Here is a 16,952-nt window from a genome sequence, read left to right as displayed (position 1 = left end):
CTAAAACATAAAAATTAAAATATTTTAAAATTCAAGTATCAACTCCATAGTCCATCCTGTGTGTATATATATATATATATATATATATAGAGAGAGAGAGAGAGAGAGAGAGAGAGAGAGAGAGAGGGAGGGAGAGTTTGGATTGGGTCAGTTGGACTAAACTTTAAATTCACAAACTTTTACATGTGATCTAATTATGTAAAATGGAAAATTATAAATCTCTATAGCCATTCAAAATCTTTTTTTTTTTTTCTTTCCTTTTTTGAATTGATTTGGTTTAAATTAGTGGGATTGTTGAATATCCTATAGGGTAGGCTATAATAATTTTATAGTTAAAACTTGAACTAAAATCCAAATTCTTATTTTTGAGATTTAGAAATTCTAAATCAGAGATGTTTACATTGTAAAATGAGGAGAACCTAGGGCTACGTGGGCACACTTGTATGGATGTTTATTTAAGGTTTATTTGAACTGAATAATATTTTAATAATTTTTTAATAGTATTTATTTTGTTTTATGTTTGAACTATTATTTATGAAAGACAAATTATTATTTATAAATTTATAATGCTTTTAATAGACTAATAAGCAAGAAAAGTATAGCAATCCTTTTTTGGATGGTTTGAAATTGAAAAGGATTCTTTTCTAAAAAAAATTACTAATTTAATAAGTGTTGAGTTAGAAAGGCGTTGAAGTTTATTTTGTCTAGAATAAGTCTTGAAAACAAATCCTATTTGGATATTCATTTATAAGTGTGTGTGTGTGTCTATATATATGAATATTATTATTATATTTCAACATATAATCAGTATATACAATACATAATAAATAATATAAGATTATTTAATTATGTAAATATTTTTCATAATATTTTCTAATTAATATTTTTAGTTAACATCTTAAATATTTTCTAATTATCAATTTATTTAATATTTTTTATATTTTTATTATATAAACATTATTTGATTATTATTTTCTAATTATCAATAATATTATTTTTAATTAAAAATAATATAACTAACTTATGTTTATAATATTATTAGTTTTATAATATTTTATAATTGATATACCTTATATATATATATATATCAAGGTCAAAATAGTCCATCTGTTATAAAGGAGCATTAAGGTACAGTAGCAATGAGGGCTATTATTGCTCATGGACAGTTGCTCTGAAGGGGTCAACCCCATATAGGCTAGAACAATCCACGCCCGCATCATAGGCAGTCGTTATCGGCTCCTTAAAAGTGAAAGTAATTCACGCTCACACCTTAACTCACCAATAAATGGCCATACACCCTTAGGTCAACTCCGGCCAATATAAGTAGGGACTCGGGCAAGAGGTCATGATAAGTCATTCTTAATCCACTTTACTGTTGCATTCAACATCTTTGAAGCGTTCCTTTACTTAGGCATCAGAGTGATCCTCCGGAGTACACCCCGGGTCCTCCAAGTCTACTTTGTTTTCACCATTTTGAGGTCATCGGAAATCGGAGAGCAACGTCGCAAGTCCCAACCATTTTTATCCTACAACAGTTAGCGTCGTCTATAGAAACCTGAACCCAGAAATTAAATAAGAAAGAAAGAAAAGAAAATTTCAACATGGAGCAGCAGGCTTCATCGACGAAGCCAATGTTCTCGTCAACGAAGGCTCTTCTGTGCTTTGTCGTCGAAATTCAGAGTCTCGTCGACGAAGAGATGCAGAACATCCAAAAAATATCAGGCTTAGGGTTTGTCGACAAGGTCCTTCCTTCGTCGACGAACGGCCTTGAGTGGCTCGTCGACGAAGGCCAATTCGTTGACGAATTTGACCGGGTCAAAGGGGCTATAAATAGGATTTTTGTTTGCTTCTTCATTAAGAAATCTAAATCTCTCTCTCTCTCTCTCTCTGATCTTTCGCCATTCGTTGCCTATTTCAACAATCGGAGGTTACCACGAGGATCAGGGAGTGAATATCTACAGATCTAGCAGAGTAGATTCTCGATTTCGAGGAAAAGTTAGGGTTCAATTTTCGAGTGTCTCGGGTGTTTTTCAGGAAATAGGTAAGAGGATTATATTATGTCAGTTATGTTTAAGAGTTTTAACCGAATGGAATGTTAAAATTATTTTTATATATTTAGTTATGGCTTTTTCGAGGGTTTTCGGGCCTAGGGTTCGGTTAACCGAATTTATTTTCCAAACCAACCGTTTAAATTCAAGTATGATAATTTTAAAGTATAGTGTAGGTCTTTATGAACGTTTAACTTGTTGGAAAATCTTTATTTTAAACCATAAGCTTGTGTTAAAATTAACCAAGGCAGTAGGGTTGATTTTCTCCATTTTTCCTGTATTTAACTATATATCTATATTTAATAAAACAATGAATTGGAGATAGTCATACCCTAGTTTTAACAGTAGAAGTTACTTTATCAAGTAGATGATTTATTTATGAATTAACTGATGAAAATTATGTGGCATGAGTATAGTTTTTAATTGACATTAAATAAGCAATTTTTTTGAAATAATGAAATGTAACGGCTATATATCGAGATATGAGATATGAGATGATATGATGTGCTGGGTTTTACCAAGTCATTATCCATCATATATGTAACAAAGATATGTACAGTTTTATGAAATGAATTATGAATACAGTTTTATACGATGTAAATTGCCACATATGATAGTAGAGCCCTATTATTATGTTCTCATGTTAAAGCATTGTACCATAGCTATGTGTATGTAAGGGTACAACCACACATCTCAGATAGAGTGTCGATGGGAAAGGCGATTGGTGACTTGGGTAAAGTACTCCCCGAAGGTTTTCTAGGGCTCCATCCGATGCAGTAATCCCGGATGACTCAGCCTTCGGGTGCCCTTCAGGTACAAATTGAGTAGGTACCATCGAACTACTTTATGTTTGACTTAGCATTAGTCGGCCGGCTATTTTCTAGGTCTAGCCTTCGGGTCGCACAACCCGTCATAGGGGGGAAACATGTCGCACAAGTATGTGATGGCATGACAACGCTAGTCCTATAGACTAGGTTGTATCTTCTAAGCATATATGGGCAAATTTACTATAGAAAGGGCTATATTGAGCTAGCAGTATGTTATTATGAAAGCATGTATTTTCATATATACATTTTAGTACTAATTTAATTGCCTGTTAAATGATTAATGTTAGCAGTATTATGTACACACAAAATCTCATGTTAACCGCACACTAATGATAATGTAATTCGTCTTACTGAGAGGTGTCTCACCCCAGCATACAAATGTATTTTTAGGTCCTCCGAGGGATCGAGCCAAGCGTTCTTCTAGGCTGAGTTAGATAGCAGACAGTCCTTGTTAGAGTTGGTGAGATATTAGTCAGTGTCTGTCTTTTGGGGATTGTAGTAGCAGATTATGTTTTAATTATGTATGAATGTATATGGAAAGTAGTTGGAAAGTATGGTTTGTATTAGATGATGTTTGTATTTTCGCTTTGTATATTTATACAGATTAGTATGGACCACCCGTTTTCCCTTGTTTGGGCGGGTTGTATATGTAAGGTATTAGAGGGTATGTATGTTTAGGAGCACTCTGGAGCACTCTGGGGCCACCTAGAGGGTCGGGGCGTTACACCTTCTGTGGGAACTACTTTTGAGAGGAGCTCATCTTGCTTCCACTCTCCAATTCCCAAATAATGACAACAACCCATGGCTCAAGCTCCAGCCCTGCCGCTGTTAAAGAATCACCTCAGTCCATTCATTCCACGCATTGAGATCATTCGGGGGTCACTAGGGAAGAATTCCTCGCTTTCCAAAGGAGAATGGAGGCCTCTTAGAAGAAGATGGAGGATATGTTCAACCTACTCTTGCAAAAAAAGAGTAAGGAAGAACATGTCCCCCTCTAAGAATAGGTTAGCCTTGACTCACCTAAGAAAGCAGAGAACCCGAAAGAGAGTGAGGAAAAAACTGACCTCACTAAGAAGGTGGAAGACGCGAACAGCGTAGGGGTAAATGAGTAAAGATCGAATGAGTTAGAGGAGAGGATATAAAAAATAGATCTAATAGAGAAGATGATGAAAGAGGGTCGAACCAACCCCTCTTACGGGGAAACCTCTTTAAATTCCTCGGAGCCGCCGTTCACCAAAGAAGTGATGGAGGTCTTGCTCCGCAGCAAGTTCAAAATGTCGACTTTTGAAATGCACGAGGGCTTGACTGACCCGATTGATCATCTGGACACCTTCAAGGTGTTGATGCAATTACAGGGCGCACCTGACGCCATCATGTGTCGTGCATTTGCAGCCACCCTTAAAGGTAGTGTCAGGGATTGGTACTGAACCTTATGACCTAGATCGATCGACTTCTTCTTTGAGATGAAGTAGCAGTTTATCAGCCATTTCATTGGAAGCTGGAGAATTGTCAAAACTTCAGCTCATTTGATGAGCTTGGTCCAAGGAGAATGGGAGACATTAAAAAAGCTGATGCACCGCTTCCTCACCGCAACTCTGGAGATCCACAACTTGGACATGGGAGTGGCATTGGCAGCCCTGACCACGACTCTTCAGCTGGGAAATTTCCTATAACTTGTTAAGAAGCTAAATTATCAAAGTTAGTTGTGTACACATTTTCATGACGTTCAACAGTAAAAAATACTTTGTCATTAGATTTTCTTTAAACTATGCATTTGTCATTTTCAAAAGATACTTTATACCCTTTATCACATAATTGGCTAATACTCAACAAATTATGTTTCAAGCCATCAACAAGCAATACATTATCAACAATGAGGGAAGATTCCTCACCAACCTTACCTATGCCGATGATTCGCCCCTTTGCATTGTCTTCGAATGTCACGTATCCTCCATCCTTGGGAGTGATGGATGCAAACTTGGCCTTGTCACTGGTCATATGTCGTGAGCACCCTCTATCCAGGTACCACTTATCCTTAGAAGAGGATAATCTCAAACACATCTGCAAGAAAATCTAAGTAACTGATACTAGTCCTTAATTTTTTTTGGGTCCACAGGGGTTAGTGCCTGGATCACCTTTGACTCTCCACACCCTTTTAACCTTTACATGTCTATTTCTAAGTGGACAGTCAAACTGAATATGACCAATTTGTTTACATTTAAAACATATCATTCGACACCTAGGATCTTTAGGTGGAATTTGGGATTTTGATTCTCGAGTAAAGAGTCCTAAATAAAGATTAGGTCATCTTACATTTTCAACACCATTAAATCCAAGACCTTCTTTGCTAAGAGAGTTTCTTTGGGCTCTAAGTAGTTTTTCAAAATTGCATTGGCCCTCAGTAAATTTAAAAATAATTTTGGAGCTATCCTCCAATTTTCTCTCAAGCTTGGCAATTTTCAAATATTTTTCTTTAAGAATCGAGGCATGAGAGTTCTTTGCAATTTCAAATAGTTTTGACCAATTTTCACGTTTCTTTTTCAAAACATAGTTTTCCTTGGTCATTTTGTTTAACAATTTAGATATACGAATATATTCATATTGCAATTCTTTAAAAGTAGGCATGCTATCAGAATCACAATCATCATCAGAATAATATGAAGATAAGGAGCAAGAAGACAATACCTCATGTTGGCAATCTTAGAGTCGCTGCAATCTGAATCTGAATCGTTGTTGTTTTGTCTATCCCACGAAGTACCTGCTTTCATGGCTTTCTTCTTTCTCTTAAACTCCTTTTTCAGCAACGGGCAATTAGGTTTGATATGCCCAAACTTGTTGCAATTGTAGCACATGGGAGCGTTCAATTTTTCTTTTCTTTTACTAGGCTCTCCCTTCTCTACCCTTAGATATGGCCGTAGCCTTTGCTTCCCAAACAGGAGGCAAACCCCTAAAAATTTTCCTAATCATTTCATATGTAGGAAAGGTCTTAACTAATGCATGCAATGAATTAATGATGTGTGTGAATTTAGTGTACATGCTCTGAATGGACTCACCAATGTTCATCCTAAATGCTTCATACTCACTGGTCAACATGTCAATCCTACTATCCTTCACATCTCTAGTACCCCCATAGGTGACCTCTAACTTATCCAATATTTAACTTTGTTAAATTAATTAACATCAAGACCACAATACAAATTATTCATGGCAGTAGCATTTATACAAAGAGCTTTCATATCATCGTCAGTATATTCCTCTTTAGTCTTAGGAACTCTACTCTTACCTTCAGTTTTCATAGGAACATAGTTTTTCTTAGAGACAACCCTCCACACCTTCCAGTTAATATTTTGAAGATAGATGCGCATCCTCTATTTCAAGAAGGTGTAATTGACACCACTGAAAACCGGAGGGCGTGTGGAAGAGGGTCTTTCAAGGAAATGGGTTACAGTGTTATGAGTCATCTAGATCTTTTGCAAAATAACTATTAATTCTAAGCTACGAGGCTCTGATACCAATTGTTAGCTTTACTATAATCCCAAAAGGAGGGTGAATTGGTATTTTAAAATTTCTTCCCTAGGTCAATCAACTAGCAGCAGTATTACACAAACCTAAGGTCAATCCAGTACGGATAAAATAAATCAATATATATATATATATATATATATATATATATATTTAGTGAAAATAAAAATGCACAAGTAATCTAATTAAGCATGCACAATAAAGCAGCAAAGAGAGATGGCACCAAATATGTTATTGAGGTTCGACAAACTGCCTACGTCCCTGCCTTGACTCACAAGCACAAGGATAACACTAAGGCTCACTTAATGAGGGGAGCGGCACCTAAATACAATCATTTCAATTAGCACAAAATTGACCTCAACCTTTACAACCAATCCTTCCGAGCTGTATTAACGCCCCCTCAGGCCACGCCTGGAATACAATAGAATCATAATACAATTTGTGTACAAATATTATGTTTCTCAATCAAGCAGATTTGCACTAGTAATAATAAAAAACACACCAATAATGTAAGACCAATAAGCTCAATGGTATATGTGTGCAATTAACACTCAAAGTAATGACTATCTCAATTTAAGCATAAGAGTATATCAACAAGCTAATCTTTTAAACTATGTAAAGATGAAAATCTCATTCACAGTTTAGGGTTTCAAAGATTTGTACCAAGAGTAATTAGAATATCTCAAAAAATATTTTCTCAATGTCAAAGCACAAAGACATATTCAAAAATGAGTTTGTAAAAAAATATTTTTGCACACACAAAAAATATAAGCTCAATGAGTCTTGCAATAAAAATACAAAGACTCACTTAGCTATAAGATTTTTCCCACACACAAATTTATTAAATAAAATCGGGGGAAAAACCTAGCTAAACCCTCAATTCGAAAATCAAATATGCAATAAACAAACAAGGGTTTCTAGCACAATAAAACACTAAATAAACACTCACAAGGCTTGATTTCTCTAAAGAATGGTAGTATATGAGTGTTGTATGAAGAAATAGAGTTTAGGAAATTTCAGAGGATTTTTTTCTTAATCAAAATGCTAATTAGGTGCTAATCCAAACAAATGAACCCTTATATATAGAGAAGGTTAAAATTATAATCGTTGGGGATACATAGGGAATTATTAAATTTGTTTTAAAAACTTTTAAAAAAATTAACCCTGTTTAACTCAAAATAACCATGGTAAAAATTAAGACAACCCAAGAGTTTCGGGCACCTGACCCTTGGTTCGGTCACCTGAACAAACACAACAGGAAAAAGAACTTTTCAACGTTCAGGTGCCTGAATAAGGGTTTGATTTGCTGAACCGAGGTGATTTTCCAAAAGTCTGTGATTCGGTCGCCCGATATCAAGTTCGGTTTACCAAACTTGCATGTTCGGTAGCCCGAGGTAGTTTTGAATTTGAAAGTTCAAGCTGCTGAGTTGGTGGAAAAAGTAAGGTTTAATGTTCAGTTGACCGAGGACGGTGAAGTCCTTTTGGGTTTGGTCGCTCGAAGTTAGGTCAATCCGCTAACCAGTCAACGGTTCGGTTGACCAAGGTGTTTTGAACACCAAGGTTCGGTCACCCAAAACCCTATTATTTTATTCCTTCAAGTCCTATTTTAATTAAATTGATTCCCATGATAATATATGTGATTTTGTGGACTATCTTACGTGTAAGTGCAAGGACCTAGGGTCTTTCTAAGGTCTTTGAGCTTATTAGATCCTACATGCATGATATGCATTTAATTATTAAAGCCCTTTCCTATTTTACTATTACAGACTTGAATTGAACATAATATAAATTACAATGAATGAATCTTCTGGGTCTTTATTTTTCAAGTCTTCATATAATTATCTTACTAATATGAACCTGCACACAAACTTGATGGACATTAAATACATGAGTATTTGTCATAATCAAAACCAAGTATGACCTATTAGGTCAACAAATACCCATTGGATAATCTCTATGTATTAGTACTATTCCTATCAGTGTGACTATAGATAAATTAGCATCTAACAACTGAATTTCTACCCCACACAATTTGATATAATCTCGAGATATGAAAGAATGTGTTGTCCCTGAATAAAAAAAAACAACAGCTTTAATTGAAAATATAGAAATAGTACTTGTCACCACATCACCTGCATTCTCTGTGTCTCCTGGTGTAAATGCATAAACCCGACCTTGGGCGATGTTCTTCAACTGGTTGCCTCGAGGTGCCGGGTCATTTTCCTGGTAACGACTAGGAGTGGGTGCATTGCCTAGCGGCACACGATAGTCTCGTGCAATATGGTCGGGTTTACCGCACTGGTAATAGGCATTCCTTCCAACTCGGCATTCCCCCACATGCCTTTTGTTATATTTAGGACAATTAGAGTATGATTGAGTACCCTGATACTCTCGACTCCCCATCTCTTGTCTCTGCCTCCCACTATTATTATTTCTCCTCTAGGGGCCTCGACTTGTACTTGCTTGAAATCCAGGAGGCATGGGCTTCTTCCTCTAACTACATACCCCTACGGTTCTCTGTAAACTCGTCTCTATTACTGTGGCTTTATCCACTAACTCAGAGAAATCCTACACCTGAAACACCACCACCTGCTCATAAATCCCCTATCTCAGGCCTCTCTCAAACCTCCTCACCTTCTTAGCCTCATCTGGAACCATATATGGGGTGAAGCGGGACAGCTCAACAAATTTAGGTGTATACTGCTGGGCTATTAGGTACCCCTGAGTCAAATTCAAGAATTCCTCTACCTTAGCATCTCTAGTGGTAGGGGGGGAAGTATCGATCGAGGAAAATGTCTCTAAAATAGCTCCAGGTCAGAGCTGCAGCTCTTGGCCTCTGATCCTCTAATAGCCTCGCTAAGTGCTTAGCCTCCCTAATCAATTTAAAGGTGGCATTTTGGACTTTTTGTTCATCAGTGTAAGGAAGAACTACTAATATTTCCTCGATCTCCTGGACTTAGTTTTTTGCAATGAATGGGTCGGCTCCTCCTGAGAAGGTAGGGGGATTCATATGGGTAAATTGCTCTATAGTACATCCCTGGTCAGCACGTGGGCAATTATGTTCTCTTGAGTTTCTCACAATCTCCACCATGACTTGTTGAGCTACACTACATAGCACTGAAGCAGAATCAATGTCATCCCTGCTGGAAGCCCCCACGTTACTACTTACCTTCAACATTTGCATTGTTACCCCCAGGGTCCATCCTAAAAGTAGGGTAGAAAACAATCTTAAAATCCTATTATCATAACACGACTGGTACAATCATTTAACTAAGAAACTATAAAATATACTATATCCTTATACAACCAATCAACTTAATGTCCATGTTCCCAATTTAAGGTTCAATCTTACCGCTTAGAAACAAAAACCGATGATCGTTTACCATGACTTTCCTGAAACCGTCGTCTCAGGAAAATTGTAGAAGACCGTCGTAGAATTTATGCCTGCAAGTTGCGAGACAAAACCCAAAGTTCCTATTTAATCTCCAATAATGACTTACTAAAATCCTGATCTACCCATTTCCTACCCTCATCAAAATTTATTCCTATACTTTGGTATAGTTATCCGCTAATGTCTACAGAACCTAGCAACTTAGGCTCTAATACCACATCTATGACGACCCAAAAATTTCACTGCTCTGATACCACAACTGCCGTGCCCCGAACCCGGTAGGGCTCGGAGTGCTATTCCCTATACGTATATCTCTGATACCATCATTATAACAACTCAAACCCGAAGTGGGGTACTGGGTACACCAGTCCATAATTCATACTAAACATGTAGTGGAAAATACATTAAACCTTAAAATATATACTAGAGTTCTAAACCATCACCATTACTCAAATCTTTCTCAATGATAATATTACATTCCAAAATATACAAAAGTATATATATATACTATCTAATCAGATCAGTGTCATGCAAACACTAACTTCAACCCCAAAACTATCGAATCTTGCCCTAGAGCTCCTTAAGTTCGACTCTGTGGATTTCCTGAAATGTTTAAAGCTATTGGGGTAAGACATTTCTCAATAAGACAGAATAAATTATCATCAGTGTGTGACAACATTAGTTTTAGTGTAATAAAAATGTATTAATTAAATAATTATATTTAACTGAGAAAACATGTAAAACTGTACTCACACCTATACATTTGAAAATACATACTTCCTTTTCAAAAACATGCTTGTCGTAATAAACTTTCTCTGTGTACATAAATCATCATATATATACATAAAAGAATTCCTCTGAATGGACATTCATATATCATCATGTAATAAACCCACATGATCGGGTTGTGCGGTCGGAAGACTGGACTCGGCCATGGTTGGCCTACAACCATACTAAGTCAAACATAATCGTCTGTAAGCACGATTGGCCTACCACCATGCTTTGTTTGGACTTCAGGGGGGTACTCTACTCTTCTCATAACCAATCGACTATCCAACCGCTTACACTTTCTCAATGGTGTGGCTGCACTAAACATATCATGCCAGCAACGGTACCGTGCTCTTAACATAATTGGTCCTTTAGGGTTCTTATACCATATAGTAATATTTATCACATAAAAGAACATCATGATCTCATTTCACAATTTAGTATAAAACTGACATATCATAATCAGAATAAAACCTTCATATCATAACTATCATATCATAATTGGTATAAAACCATCATATCATAACTGTCATATCGTATCTCAGTATAAAACTGTCATATCATATTTATTCCTCATGCCACACAATTTGAGTGATAATGTATAATGTAATTAACTGCCTAGGAAAAATATATTTCGCTAAAAAAAAGTGTATAATCATCTCCATACTTTTATATAACTCAAAATACATGTATAATAAGAAAAATGAGATGATTACCCTGCTCACTTTAGTTTTTCCCAAATACATATGTAATAATTAGAATCACCATATCCATATGCCTAAATATTTAGAAAAATTATATATAATGTTCATATAATCACATACTCCTTTTTAATCGGTTAAATTTCTAAAAATAAATGACACAATCTATTTCCCTTATCTTATCCCTGGAGTGATGCCTAGAATACCCCAAACGACGATTCCGCTTTGGTTAAAGTCCTAAGGATCGGAGTTAGGATCTTGAGGTGGCTTTTGTTTTTCAATCTAGCCTAGGAATGAAGAGAAATTGAGGAGAGAGAGAGAGAGAGAGGATTTGCAGTCCTAGAAGAGAGAGAGAATTACCCAAAAAATATGAACTAAAGTCCTATTTATAGGCTGCTGTCCTAGACAAAATCATCAACGGTTTTCCTGAAACCATTGATGGTTTGGTCTTTAATCAAACCATTTTTACTGTGTTTTTACCTTAACTACACTCCGTAATTCAAAACCGTTGATGGTTTTTCCTAAGATCACCAAATCATAGACGGTTTGGTCTGCACCAAAACAAACTCCTTTTTATTTATTATGTATATATATATATATATATATATATATATATATATTCTGGGTCTCTACACCTACCTTTAATTTTTTGCAAACATATAACTTGCGTGTATGATTATTTAATGCTTGCTAAATATTAAGAGTTGCTGAAGTTTCTTACTTTGATCCATATTTGAAATTAGCATACTAAATTGAATGATTGATTAAAAAAATCAGATTATCAAACTTTGAAGCTCATTGAATTATTGAATTTGCTTCATATCTAAAACTAAGAAACATATTGGTCATCATTATTTGGTTGTTAAGTGGTTTGACAAATTCAAGAGTAATCTTGAATATTGATTTTACTACACTCCTAAAGTTAATCTTGATTTATAAATTAAAGGAAAGTTCCAGGTCTTGTAAAATCAAATCTCTGAAGTTATTTATTCTAACTATTCATTGATTGAAAGAAAAATTCTGATTTTGAATATTGAAGTTCAAAGATTTTATTCAAGCTGATTACTATTATCATTCATAAAGAATTGAACTTGGATTGATTGTTGACTTAACTTCAAAAGGATTGTTGGCTGAACTTGAGAGGTTGCAAATCAATATCATTGTGATTGTGTGATTACTGAATATTAATTTGTTGGGTAAATTCTTAAATTAAGAAATTGATAAAATAAAGTTATAAAGAAGTTTTAAAAACCCAATTCAACCCCCCTCTTGGGAGTACACCTTACTTCTCAATTGGTATCAGAGCGTAGGTAAATCTTAAACTAGAAGCTACATAAAGATCTCTATGGTACACCTAGGTGTATCTCCCTTTGCCGAAGGACAATCCTCTCCTAGACCTCCAATCTTCTACGGTGTTAATTACACCTTCTAGAAACAGTGAATGAGAATTTTCTTACAAACTATGAATGAAGCCAGCTGGCTGTGGCATAGAAGACTAGGACATGCTAGTATGGAAAAAAAACTAGTCAAAGGCCTACCTAGCACAAAGTTCATAAAAGGCAAAATTTGTGACGCTCTCTAGCTTGGAAAGCAAACTAAGACAAGTTTTAAAAGGAAGAAACACATTTCCACTAGTAGACCCTTAGAACTTATCCACTTAGATTTATTTGGCCCTACTACAACACAAAGTTCAGGAGGAAAGCAATATGCTTTTGTCATTGTTGATGACTACTCCAAGTTTACCTAGGTACTCTTCTTAGCCTCCAAAGATGAAGCTTGCAAGATGTTAATCAACTTATGCAAAAGACTCCAAAATGAAAAGGGGTATGAAGTTCTAAACATTAGAAATGATCAAGGAAGAGAAATTAAAAATAAAGAAGTTGTTAAATTTTGTAATGAACAATATAGAATAAATCACAATTTTTCAGCACCTCGAACTCCTCAACAAAATGGAGTTGTTGAAAGGAAAAATAGGCCTCTTCAAGAAATGGGTAGGACCATGCTTAATGAGCATAAATTATGCAAGTATTTTCGGGTTGAAGCGGTAAATACCACATGTTATATGATGAATAGAGTTTCCATAAGATCAAGCCTAGATAAGACCCCCTATGAACTATGGAAAGGAAGACGACCTAACATATCTTATTTTCATGTATTTGGATGTAAGTGTTTTATATTGAATGATAAAGAAGACTTAGGAAAATTTGATGCAAAATCAAACAAAGAAATTTTCCTAGGGTATTTATTAAATAGTAAAGCATTTAGAATCAACAACAAAAGAACACTCACAATCTTAGACTCAATACATGTAGCCTTTGATAAGGCAAATCCATTCACTAAAAATGATATTAAGGAAGTTGAAAAAATACAACAACTAGAAGACTTAGAAATTAAGGAAATAAAAGATGAGAACAATGAATCAAATGATGGACCTACAGATAAATCTAAACTACCTACAGAATGGAAGTTTGTAAGAAATCGCCCAAAAGACCAAATAATTGGTGAGCCTTCACATGGTGTGTCCACTAGATCCTCATTGAAAAATCTATGTAATCATTATGCATTTATATCTCAAGAAGAACCTAAGAATATAGAAGAAGCCTTAAGTGATGATTCTTGGATAATAGCTATGCAAGAAGAATTAAATCAGTTTGAAAGAAGTAAAATATGGAAATTAGTTCCTAGACCCAATGACCATTTAGTAATAACAACCAAATGGGTATTTAGGAATAAAAAGGATGAAAATGGAATAGTAGTACTTAATAAAGTTAGACTTGTTACTCAAGGATATAATCTAGAAGAAGGAATAGATTACGATGAGACCTTTGCTCTTGTAGTTAGAATGGAAGCCATAAGAAAGTTATGCATCTCATAGAGAATTTACTCTATCAAATGGATGTGAAGAGTGCATTCTTAAATTATTGGAATTGGTGTATTCCCAAGAGGGAGGGGGGTGAATTAGGTATCTAAAAATTTATTCCTAGGTTCAATTCAAATCCACGATCAGTATAGCTCAACCTAGGGTCTGTCTAAGCAAATATTAATCACCCAACACAATAAAACTAATTAGATAAATCACACTCAGTACTTCCTAATCATTTACATTAATAAAGATATAAACATTCAAGTGCGGAAATTAAATAGCATGGGGAAGAGAGTGACACAAGGTATGTTATTGGGTTTCGGCCAAGACTGCCTACGTCCCCACCTCAAGCTAACAAGTAAGAATATTCTACTAAAGCTCACTTCACGGGTGGAACGACACCATTCACAACACCCTTTCCTTATTGGGTAAGGGAAACCCCAGTTCAAATTAACAGGGCTGATCCCAACCTTTACAACAGCACCTTAGAAAGGTGCACTCGGTTTTCTTAACTGGGCCTAAACCATCCGGTGCACGTTTCAAGCCAGTGCAATCCTCCTTCGACCACACATCGGGAATAAAACAGATAATCAAATAATTTTTGTGTACAATACAAGTGCTTCTTCACAAGTAGATAAGTACACCAATAAGCATAATATAATCAATGCACTTACAAATGATAAGAATTTATACTCAAGTGAGATTTGTCAAGATAAATGTCAACTCTCAAGAATGCATATATATATATATATATATATATATGTGTGTGTGTGTGTGTGTGTGTGTGTGTGTGTGTGTGTGTGTGTGAGTGCGCGCGCGCGCGCGCGTGTGCATGCATGTGTGTGTGTGTGTGTGTGTGTGTGTGTGTGTGTGTGTGAGTGAGTCCTTTGATTCAATATAGTATATTCAATAAATGAATAATCAAAGGAACTTCAAAATCCCTAAGCTAATATCTCAAAAATAGTTTTCAAGTATCAAGCACAATAGATATTAGGGTTTAAGATTGCAAAAACGTTTATAAAAAATAATATGCAAGCTTTTGATTCTTGCAATAAAGATGCCAAGAATCAAAAAGCAAAGATGAGCTCTTCCCAATACAATATTTATCAATGAAATATAATGGGAAAAGAACTTTTAGCTTACTCTCAAAAAAATCAAGATCAAACCATGCAAGTATGAGAGAGAGAGAGAGTAATAAGCTATAAAAAGAATGTATAAATGCCCACAAGATTGAGTATTCAATCTGCCCTCAAGTTGCAATAACTTTGCAAATGAAGGAGAAGAACACAATTGCACTCTTTCAAAAATATGCAATCAATAAAGTATGAGAAAGAGTTTTTGAACAATATGCTTGCAAGAATGTGGGAGTATAAAAGATTTTAGCACAAAAAATATTTTAGAGAAAATTTGCTAATCACTTTTTCTAATCTTCTGTTAATTAGGGCAAATGGTGAAATATATATAGAGTCCCCTAAAAAATATTACTGTTTGGGGACACGGCGGTCATTTGAAAAAATATTAATTAAAAATTAACCTATGTTTAACGCGATAAAAAATCGCGAACCTGAGAGGTTCGGTTGCACGGAGCAATGGGCCGGTCGCACGAACAGACATAATGATTTTAATTTAAATCCTAGGTTTGGTTTGCTATGGGAGAAGTTGGTTGGCCGAGTTAGGGTGATTTTCCAAACCTTCATAGGTTTGATCGCCTAGCCTAAGGTTTGGTCTACTGGTCTTTAACGGCCGATCAGCCGAGGTAAATTTGAATTGAAAGTTCGGTCACCCGGGGACGGTAGAGTAGCCAAGTTTCAAGGTTGGTCAATCGGGGAAGCTTAGTTCAAAACAGGTTGATTGATGAAGTCAAGTCAAACATTTGACTTCTGGCCAGGTCCGTTAACTGAGCTGTTTAAAACGTGATTAGGTCGGTCGACCGAACTTTTTAATTAAGCCCAAAAAATGCAACGTCGGTCAATCGAAGTCTTTGTGATATTAATTTTGGCCCTACTTTGCCTTTAAACTTTTCCAACCCTGTGTGAACAAGTTATGACATTTTAACTAAAGGGTTGTGGAACCTAATGGTCAATCTATGATCTTTTGTATTTGAGCATTCAATCCTTGCCATGCATGAGATGCAATTATGACAGACCGTATGATTATTACAGACCCAAAGAAAATAAAATGCAATTAGAATTGAAAAATGTTGTCTTCATTCCTTTTGCACTTCGTATTGCCATGCCATACGCCAGGTGATGTTGAATTTTAGCTCCTCATGGCTTCTTTTTTATCCTTACCATCCATGCATGCAAAGATATAATCCTGCTCACATGGTCAATGCACATGTAAGATATTTTGTATTTTTCATAATCAAAATGAGATAGGACTCAAAAAGTCAACAATCTCTCCCTTTTTTTATGATGACAAATACAAGGGCAAAAGTGGGTACAACCTAAAAAGGCTCCCCCTAAGAATATGCATACTTTCAAATTTTCAATGTAGATCAAGAATATCTAGAAAAGAAGACATTGTCAAAGTAATATGCATTGCATTTTGAGTATGTCATTGAGGCCCATATATCAAAGCTCAAATATGCATACTTTCAAATTTTCAATGCAGATCAAGTATATCTAGAAAAGAAGACATTGTCAAAGCAATATGCATTGCATTTTGAGCATGTTATACACCCAAATTTTCAAATATATTTTTTCCCTTTTTGGCATCAGTAAAAAGGGTTATGCAAAAAAAAAAAAAAAAAAAAAAAAAAAAAAATTAGCTTAAGAGAACTCCCCCTTTTTTAAAAAATTTTGGGCATATAAAAGCATCTTATTTTTATTT

This window comes from Malania oleifera, chromosome 12 (assembly GCF_029873635.1).
Source record: "Malania oleifera isolate guangnan ecotype guangnan chromosome 12, ASM2987363v1, whole genome shotgun sequence".
In the NCBI taxonomy this organism is placed as follows: domain Eukaryota; kingdom Viridiplantae; phylum Streptophyta; class Magnoliopsida; order Santalales; family Ximeniaceae; genus Malania; species Malania oleifera.
The sequence above is the reverse complement of the archived record's forward strand: the minus strand, read 5'-3'. Positions refer to the sequence as shown.